The sequence below is a fragment of the Balaenoptera physalus genome, assembly GCF_965194825.1.
Source record: "Balaenoptera physalus genome assembly, chromosome: Y".
Lineage (NCBI taxonomy): Eukaryota > Metazoa > Chordata > Mammalia > Artiodactyla > Balaenopteridae > Balaenoptera > Balaenoptera physalus.
Window position 1 is genome coordinate 8,590,575 of NC_138904.1, and position 13,050 is coordinate 8,603,624.

The following is a 13,050-nucleotide window of genomic DNA, read 5'->3' on the forward strand; positions in this document are numbered from 1 at the left end:
CAGTGCACAGCCGATAGCAGTACAAACACACACAAATACATGACTCACTGTGACTCATTTCACAATTCATTCATGAACACACACTCACACACACACCTCACTGTGACTCAATATTATGCCTATACCAGCACACACACATAGCTCACTATAACTGAATGCTCAGCCTATACCAGCACACATACACACACACACACACACACACAGGTCACTGTGACTCAATGAACAGCCTATACCAGCACAAACACACAAACACACACACATCTCACAGTGACTCAATGCAGAGCCTATACCAGCAGACACACTCACACATGCACACACACACACACTGCTCAGTGTGTCTCAATGCACCATCCATACCAGCACATACACACATACACACACACAGCTCACTCTGACTCAATGCTCAGCCTATATCAGCACACACACACACACATGCATGGCTTACTGTGACTCAATGCACAGCCTATACCTGCACACACACACACACACACACACACTTCACTGTGACTCCATGCTCAGCCTATACCAGCACACACAAAGAAACACAGCTCACTGTGACTCAGTGCACAGACTACAGCAGCACACACAAACACAGACACACCTGACTGTGACTCAATGCACAGTCTATAAGTAGCACATACACATACACACATGCAACTCACTGTGACTCAATGCTCAGGCTATACCTGCACAACCCCATATGGCTCACTATAACTCAATGCACAGCTTATGCCAGCACACACAAATCGCTCACTGTGACTCAATGCAGAGTCTCTACCAGCACACACACATGCACACACACACACACACACCACTGTGACTCAATGCGCAGTCTATACCTGTGCACACACACATACACACACATGGCTGACTGTGACTCAATGCAGTCTATACCAGCACACAGAACCACAACACACACCTGACTGTGACTCAATGCACAGTCTATAAGCAGCAAACACAACAACACACCTCATTGTGACTCAATGCTCACACTATACCATCACACACATACACGGCTCACTGTGACTCAATGCACAGCCTATGCCAACACGCACACACACACACACACACGGCTCACTGTGACTCAATATAAAGCCTATACCACCAAACACACACAAACACTCGGCTCCCTTTGACTAAATGCACCATCCATCCCTGCACACACATACACACACACACACAGACGGCTCAATGTGACTCAGTCCACAGCCTATACCGGCACATGCAAACACACCTAACTGTGACTCAATACTCAGCCTACACCAGCACACATACATGCACACACACACACACACACATTGCTCCCCGTGGCTTCATGCAAAGCCTATAACAGCACACAGACACACACACTCACACACACACTACTGTGACTCAATGCAGTCTATACCAGCACATACACACACACATACATGGCTCTGTGTAACTCAATGCACCATCCATCATACCAGCACATACACACACCTCACTGTGACTCAATGTGCAGCCTGCACCAGCACACACACACACACACACACACACCTGTGACTCAATGCGCAGCATGTACCAGCACACACCCACCCACACATACCTGTGACTCAAAGGGCAGCCTATACCAGGACACACACACACACGCACACACACCTCACTGTGACTCAATGGTCAGCCTATAGCAGCACACACAGACACACACTCACACACACACGGTGGACTGTGACTCAATGCAGAGTCTATACCAGCACACACACACACACACCTCACTATGACTCTATGCTCAGCCTATACCAACAAACACACATACCTTGCTGTGACTCAAAGCGCTTTCTGTAGCGTCACACACAAACACACACACACACACACACCCCTCACTGTGAGTCAATGCACATCCTAAACCAGCACACAAACACACGGATCACTGTGACTCAATTCCAAGCCTATACTTGCACATACACACACTCACACACACACTTCACTGTGACTCAATGCATAGCCTGTTCCAGTACTCACACACATCGATACCTCACTGTGACTCAATGCTCAGCCTATATCAGCACACACACTCACACATACAGCTCACTGTGACTCAATGTGCAGCCTATAGAAGCACACAAACACACGGCTCACTCTGACTCAGTGTGCAGCCTGTATCATTGCGCGCACACACACACACACACAAACACGTCTCAATGTGACTCAGTGTACAGCCTATAACAACACAGATACACACAGACGAACAGCTCACTGAGACTCAATGCACAGTCTATACCAGAACACACACACACACACACACACACACACACATGGCTTACTCTGACTCAATGCACAGTCTATACCAGCACACACACACAGACACACACACACACACCTCACTGTGACTCAGTGCTCAGCCTATACCAGCAGACACAAACAAACACAACTAATTATGCCTCAATGCACAGTCCACAAGCAGCACATACACACACATACATGCAACTAACTGTGAATCAATGAACAGGCTATACCTGCGCACCCCCACACGGCTCACTATGACTCAATGCACAGCTTATGCCAGCACACACACATGGCTCACTGTGACTCAATGCAGAGTATACCAGCACACACACATGCACACACACACACACCACTGTGACTCAATGCACAGTATATACCTGCATGCACACACACACACACACACACACACACACACGGCTGACTGTGACTTAATGCAGTCTATACCAGCACACAGAACGACAAAACACACCTGAATGTGACTCAATGCACAGTCTATAAGCAGCACATACACCCACACACCTCACTGCGACTCAATGCTCAGACTTTACCATTACACACACACACGGCTCACTGTGACTCAATGCACAGCCTATGCCAGCACACACACACAAACACTCGGCTCCCTGTGACTAAATGCACCATCCATCCCTGCACACACACACACACACACACACACAAAGATGGCTCAATGTGACTCAGTCCACAACCTATACCGGCACAAACAATCACACCTAACTGTGACTCAATACTCAGACTATACCAGCACACACACATGCACACACACACACATTACTCCCCGTGACTCCATGCACAGTCTGTAACAGTACACAGACACCCCCCCACACACACATGATCAGCTCACTCTGACTCAATGCACAGTCTATTCCATCACACAAACACACATGCTCACTGTGAGTTAGTGCACTGTCTATAGCAGCACACAAACACACACTCAGATCTCACTATGACTCAATGCAAGCCTATAACAGCACACGCACACACACACACACAAACCTCACTGTGACTCATTGCAAAGCCTATACCAGCACACAGAGACACACACACCCCTAACTGTGACTCAGTGAACAGCCTATACCAGTGCTCGTGCACACACACACACAAGGCTGACTGTGACTCAATGCACAGCCTATATCAGCACTCACACACACACACACTGCTCACTGTAATTCAAAGCACCATCCTTACTTACAAACACACACACACACACACATTCACGGCTTACTGTGACACAGTGGACTGCCTATACCAGCACACATACACACACACACGGCTCACTGTGACTCAATGCACAGCCTATGCCATCACAGGCAGACACACACACCACTCACTGACACTCAATGCACATCATATAACAGCACACACACATGCACACACACACACACGGCTCACTGTGACTCAATCCACAATCTCTAACAACACAAAAACACACACAGGACTCTGTGACTCAATGCCCAGACTACACCTGCACACACATGCACAATCACACACACACCTCACTGTGACTCAATGCACAGCCTGTACCAGCACACACACACACAGACACACCTCACTGTGACTCAATGTACAGCCTAGATCAGCACACACACACACACAGCTCACTGTGACTTAATGCACAGCCTATACAAGCACACACAAAGACACACACACACAGTTCACTGTGAATCAATGTCCAGCCTATTCCTGCACACACATGCACACTCACACACACACCTCACAGTGACTCAATGCACAGCCTGTACGAGCACACACACACACACACATCACTGTGACTGAATGTGCAGCCTATACCAGCACACACACACACGGCTCATGTGACTTAGTGCACAGCCTATACCAACACACACATGCACACACACACACACATGAACAGCTCACTGAGACTCAATGAACAGCCTATACCAGAAAACACACACACACATGGCTCACTCTGACTCAATGCACAGTCTATACCAGCACATACACACACACACACACCGCTACCTGTGACTCTATGCAAAGCTTATACCAGCATGCACACACACACATACACCTCAGTGTGACTCAATGTTCAGCATATACCTGCACACACAGACACACACACACCCCTCACTGTGACTCAATGCACAGTCTCTACCAGCACACATACACACACACACATGGCTCCCTGTAACACATTGCACCGTCCATACTTCACACACACACACACACAGACGGCTCAATGTGACTGAGTCCACAGCGAATATCAGCACAGACACACAGCTAACTGTTACTCAATACTCAGCCTAGAGCAGCACACACACATACACACACATGCACAGCTGACTGTGACTCAATGCACAGTCTCTAACAGCACACACACACACACAGCTCACTGTGACTCAATGCACCATCTGTACCTACACACACACACACACGGTTTAATGTGACTCAATGAAATGTCTATGCCGGCACACACACACACACACACACACACACGGCTGTCTGTGTCTCAGTGCACACTCTATACCAGCCCACACACACCCACAAACAGCTCACTGTGCCTCAAGCCTATACCAGCACACACACACACACAGACCTCTCTGTCACTCATTGGTCTGCCTATACCAGCCCACGAACACACACACACCTTACTATGACTCAGTGCACTGCCTATAACAGTGTGCATTCACACACACAAACACACACACACACACGGTTGACTGTTAATCAATGCATAGTCGATACCAGCACATACACACACACACAAACACACCTGACTGTGACTCAATGCACAGTCTATACCAACACACAGACGGCTCCATGGAACTCAGTGCAGAGTCTATGCTAGCAGACTCAGACACACACAGAAACACACATGGCTCACTGTGAGTCAATACACAGCCTATACCTGCACACACACACACATACACCCACTCAAACACAATCAGCTCACTGTGACTCAGTGCAAAGCCTAAACCAGTACGTGCACCCACACACACACACACTTCACTGTGACTCAATGGTCAGCCTATACCAGCGCACACAGACACACACCCCTCTCTGTGACTAAATGCACAGCCTATACCAGCGTGCACACACATCACACACACGCTGACTGTGACTCAATGCCCAGCCTATACCTGCACACACACACACACAAACACACCAGACTATGACTCAATGAACAGTCTATATGAGCACATACACACACACACACACACACGTTTTTCTCAGTGTGACTCAATGCACCATCCATAACAGCACATACACACACACACATGCACCTCACTGTGACTCAATGCTCAGACTATACCAGCACACACACACACAGCTCACTGTGACTAAATGCAGGGTCTATACCAGCACACACCACACACACCTCACTGTGACTCAATGCACAGCCTATAGCAGCACACACACACACACACATACCTCACTGTGACTCAAATTGCTTCCTGTACCAACACACACACACACACACACACCTCACTGTGACTCAGTGCAGAGCCTATACCAGCACACACACACACAGCTCATTGTGACTCAATGCTCAGCCGATATAAGCACACACACTCACACACACAGCTCAATGTGACTCCATGTGCAGCCTATACCAGCACACACACACACACACACACACACACACACCTGTCACTCAATGCACAGCTGATAGCATCACAAACACACACAAATACATGACTCACTGTGACTCATTTCACAGCACATACCTGAAGACACACTCACACACATACCTCACTGTGACTCATTGCACTTCCTATACCAGCACACACACCTAGCTCACGTTGAATCAATGCTCAGCCTATACCAGCACACAAACACACACGCACTGGTCACTGTGACTCAATGCACAGCCTATACCAGCACAAACACACAAACACACACACAGCTCACAGTGACACAATGCAGAGCCTATACCAGCACACACACACACACACGCACACACACACACCTGACTCTGACTCAATGCAGAGTCTATACCAGCACCTACACACACAAACAACACATGTCCAGCTTATTGTGACTCAATGCATCATCCTTACCAGCACATACACACAAACACACACACCTCACTGTGACTCAAAACTCAGCCTTTACCAGCACACACACACACGGCTCACTGTGACTTAATGCACCGCCTATGCCAGCACACACACATAGCTCACTTTGACTCAATGCACAGCCTATACCCGCACACACACACACAGCTCACTGTGAATCAATGTACAGCCTATATCAGCACACACACACACGCACACACACAGCTCACTGTGACTCAAAGCACCATCCATACATGCACACACACACACAAACACACAGAGCTCTGTGTGACTCAGTGCACAGCCTATACCAGCACACACACACACATGAACACCTCACTGTTATTCAATGCACATTCTCTACAAGCACACACACACACACACACAGTTCCCTGTAGCTCAGTGTAAAGTCAGTACCAGCACACACACACACACAGTACACTCTGACTCAATGCATAGCCTATACCAGCATGCACACACACACATACACATCTCACTGTGACTCAAAGGTCATCCTATACCAGTGGGCACATACAGACACACACACATGGCTGACTGTGACTCAATGCACAGTCTATACCAGCACAAACACACACACAAACTCTACTGACTGTGATTCAATGCACAGTGTATACCAGCATATACATACACACACACACACTGCTCAGTGTGTCTCAATGCACTGTCCATACCAGCACATACACACATACACACACACAGCTCACTGTGACTCAATGCACCATCCATACCTGCACACACACACACACACACACACACACACGGCTCAGTGTGACTCAGTGCACAGCCTATACCAGCACACACACACACATGAACACCTCACTGTTATTCAATGCACATTCTATACAAGCACACACACACACACACAGTTCCCTGTAGCTCAGTGTAAAGTCAGTACCAGCACACACACACACAGCACACTCTGACCCAATGCATAGCCTATACCAGCATGCACACACACACATACACATCTCACTGTGACTCAAAGGTCATCCTATACCAGTGTGCACATACAGACACACACACATGGCTGACTGTGACTCAATGCACAGTCTATACCAGCACAAACACACACACAAACACCACTGACTGTGATTCAATGCACAGTCTATACCAGCATATACACACACACACACGCATTGCTCAGTGTGTCTCAATGCACTGTCCATACTGGCACATACACACATACACACACATGGCTCAGTGTGGCTCAATGTCCAGTCTATATGTGCACACACACAAACACACACCCCTGTGACTCAATGCACAGACTATACCAGCACACACAAACAAGCACCTCACTTTGACTCAATGCTCAACCTATACGAGCACAAACACACACACCCACACAGGGCTCACTGTGACTGAATGCACAGCCTATACCAGCACAGAAACACAAACACAGCTCACTGTGACTCAATGTACAGCCTAAACCAGCACCCATGAACACACACACACACGGCTCACTATTACTCAATGCACTGTCCATACCAGCACACACACACAAACACATAGATGGCTCTCTGTGACTCAGTGCACAGCCTATACTGGCGCACACACACACACACACACACACCTCACAATGATTCAATGCTCAGACTATATCAGCACACACACACACACGGCTCCCTGTGACTCAATGCCCCGTCCATACCTGCAAACAAAAACACACACACACAGAAGGCTCAATGTGACTCAGTCCATAGCCTATATCAACACACACACACACCTGTGACTCATTACTCAACCTGTAGCAGCACAAGCACACACGCACAGCTGATTGTGACTCAATGCACAGTCTATACCTGCACACACAAACGTGGTTCACTGTGCCTCAGTGCACAGCCTATACCAGCACACTCACATGCACTCAAACACACATGGCTCTCTGTGACTCAATGCACAGGCTCTAACAGCAGACACACACACACAAACACAAACACACGAACAGCTCACTGACAGTCAATGCACAGTCTATTCCATCACATACACACACACACAGATCAGTGATTCAGTGCACACTCTATACCAGCACACACACACACACACTCACAGCTGTCACTCAATGCAAAGCCTAAACCAGCACATGCACACACACACACATGGTTGTCTGTGACTCAATGCACAGTCTATACCAGCACACACACACAAACACATCTGACTGTGACTCAATGCACAGCCTTTGCCAGCACCATACACACACACACACACACACACATGGCTGAGTGTGACTCAATGCACAGCCTATACAGCATACACACACACACACATGCACCTCACTGTAACTCAATGCAGAGTCTATAGCAGCACACACACACACACATCCACATCACAGTGACTCAATGGGCAGCCTATACCAAGACACACACACCTCACTGTGACTCAATCCGCAGCCTATACCAGCACACACACATATCACACACAGACACCTCACTGTGATTAAATGCACAGCCTCTACCAGCACGCACACAACACACACACGACTCACTGTGAATCATTGCACAGCCTATGCCAGTACACAAAGACACACTCGGCTAACTGTGACTAAATGCACCATGCATACCTGCACACAAACACACACACACACACACACACAGTGACGGCTCAGTGTGCCTCGGTGCACAGCCTATACCAGAACACACACACACACCTAACTGTGACTCAATGCTCAGCCTACAGCAGCACACACACACAGACAGACATAACCCTAATTGTGACTAAATGCAATGCTCTTATCACCACACACACACAAACATAACTGTGACTCAGTGCTCAGCCTATAGCAGCACACACACACAAACACACATACACACGCATGGCTCAGGGTGACTGAATGCACCATCTATACCATCATACACATACACACACACACACACACACAGACACCACGCTGTGACTCAATGCTCAGACTATAAAAGCACACACAAACAAGGCTCACTGCGACTCAATGCATAGCCTATGCCAGCCCACACACATGGCTCACGGTGACTCAATGCAGATTCTATACCAGGACACACAAACACGCACACACACACACGGCTCCCTGTGACTCAATGAATATTCTATACCAGCACACACACACACACACACACACACACACATATCACTTTGACTCAATGTGCAGCCTATACCAGCACACACAAACACACACACACCTGTCACTCAGTGCACAGCCGATAGCAGTACAAACACACACAAATACATGACTCACTGTGACTCATTTCACAATTCATTCATGAACACACACTCACACACACACCTCACTGTGACTCAATGATATTCCTATACCAGCAAACACACATAGCTCACTATAACTCAATGCTCAGCCTATACCAGCACACACACAGACACACACAAACATACACACAGGTCACTGTGACTCAATGAACAGCCTATACCAGCACAAACACACAAACACACACACATCTCACAGTGACTCAATGCAGAGCCTATACCAGCACACACACACACACATGCACACACACACACACTGCTCAGTGTGTCTCAATGCACCATCCATACCAGCACATACACACATACACACACACAGCTCACTCTGACTCAATGCTCAGCCTATATCAGCACACACACACACACATGCCTGGCTTACTGTGACTGAATGCACAGCCTATACCTGCACACACACACACACACTTCACTGTGACTCAGTGCTCAGCCTATACCAGCAGACACAAACAAACACAACTAACTATGCCTCAATGCACAGTCCACAAGCAGCACATACACACACATACATGCAACTAACTGTGAATCAATGAACAGGCTATACCTGCGCACCCCCACACGGCTCACTATGACTCAATGCACAGCTTATGCCAGCACACACACATGGCTCACTGTGACTCAATGCAGAGTATACCAGCACACACACATGCACACACACACACACCACTGTGACTCAATGCACAGTATATACCTGCATGCACACACACACACACACACACACACACACACACGGCTGACTGTGACTTAATGCAGTCTATACCAGCACACAGAACGACAAAACACACCTGAATGTGACTCAATGCACAGTCTATAAGCAGCACATACACCCACACACCTCACTGCGACTCAATGCTCAGACTTTACCATTACACACACACACGGCTCACTGTGACTCAATGCACAGCCTATGCCAGCACACACACACAAACACTCGGCTCCCTGTGACTAAATGCACCATCCATCCCTGCACACACACACACACACACACACACACGGCTCAGTGTGACTCAGTGCACAGCCTATACCAGCACACACACACACATGAACACCTCACTGTTATTCAATGCACATTCTATACAAGCACACACACACACACACACACAGTTCCCTGTAGCTCAGTGTAAAGTCAGTACCAGCACATACACACACACAGCACACTCTGACCCAATGCATAGCCTATACCAGCATGCACACACACACATACACATCTCACTGTGACTCAAAGGTCATCCTATACCAGTGTGCACATACAGACACACACACATGGCTGACTGTGACTCAATGCACAGTCTATACCAGCACAAACACACACACAAACACCACAGACTGTGATTCAATGCACAGTCTATACCAGCATATACACACACACACACGCATTGCTCAGTGTGTCTCAATGCACTGTCCATACTGGCACATACACACATACAGACACATGGCTCACTGTTGCTCAATGTCCAGTCTATATGTGCACACACACAAACACACACCCCTGTGACTGAATGCACAGACTATACCAGCACACACAAACAAGCACCTCACTTTGACTCAATGCTCAACCTATAAGAGCACAAACACACACACACACACAGGGCTCACTGTGACTGAATGCACAGCCTATACCAGCACAGAAACACAAACACAGCTCACTGTGACTCAATGTACAGCCTAAACCAGCACCCATGAACACACACACACACGGCTCACTATTACTCAATGCACTGTCCATACCAGCACACACACACAAACACATAGATGGCTCTCTGTGATTCAGTGCACAGCCTATACTGGCACACACACACACACACACACACACACCTCACAATGATTCAATGCTCAGACTATATCAGCACACACACACACACACGGCTCCCTGTGACTCAATGCACCGTCCATACCTGCAAACAAAAACACACACACACAGAAGGCTGAATGTGACTCAGTCCATAGCCTATATCAACACACACACACACCTGTGACTCAGTACTCAACCTGTAGCAGCACAAGCACACACGCACAGCTGATTGTGACTCAATGCACAGTCTATACCTGCACACACAAACGTGGTTCACTGTGCCTCAGTGCACAGCCTATACCAGCACACTCACATGCACTCAAACACACATGGCTCTCTGTGACTCAATGCACAGGCTCTAACAGCAGACACACACACACAAACACAAACACACGAACAGCTCACTGTCAGTCAATGCACAGTCTATTCCATCACATACACACACACACAGATCAGTGATTCAGTGCACACTCTATACCAGCACACACACACACACACTCACAGCTGTCACTCAATGCAAAGCCTATACCAGCACATGCACACACACACACATGGTTGTCTGTGACTCAATGCACAGTCTATACCAGCACACACACACAAACACATCTGACTGTGACTCAATGCACAGCCTCTGCCAGCACCATACACACACACACACACACACACATGGCTGAGTGTGACTCAATGCACAGCCTATACAGCATACACACACACACACATGCACCTCACTGTAACTCAATGCAGAGTCTATAGCAGCACACACACACACACATCCACATCACAGTGACTCAATGGGCAGCCTATACCAAGACACACACACCTCACTGTGACTCAATCCGCAGCCTATACCAGCACACACACATATCACACACAGACACCTCACTGTGATTAAATGCACAGCCTCTACCAGCACGCACACAACACACACACGACTCACTGTGAATCATTGCACAGCCTATGCCAGTACACACAGACACACTCGGCTAACTGTGACTAAATGCACCATGCATACCTGCACACAAACACACACACACACACACACACAGTGATGGCTCAGTGTGCCTCGGTGCACAGCCTATACTAGAACACACACACACACCTAACTGTGACTCAATGCTCAGCCTACAGCAGCACACACACACAGACAGACATAACCCTAATTGTGACTCAATGCAATGCTCATATCACCACACACACACAAACATAACTGTGACTCAGTGCTCAGCCTATAGCAGCACACACACACACACACACACGCATGGCTCAGGGTGACTGAATGCACCATCTATACCATCATACACATACACACACACACACACACACACAGACACCACGCTGTGACTCAATGCTCAGACTATAAAAGCACACACAAACAAGGCTCACTGCGACTCAATGCATAGCCTATGCCAGCACACACACATGGCTCACGGTGACTCAATGCCGATTCTATACCAGGACACACAAACACGCACACACACACACGGCTCCCTGTAAATCAATGAATATTCTATACCAGCACGCACACACACACACACACACACACACACACATATCACTTTGACTCAATGTGCAGCCTATACCAGCACACACAAACACACACACACCTGTCACTCAGTGCACAGCCGATAGCAGTACAAACACACACAAATACATGACTCACTGTGACTCATTTCACAATTCATTCATGAACAAACACTCACACACACACCT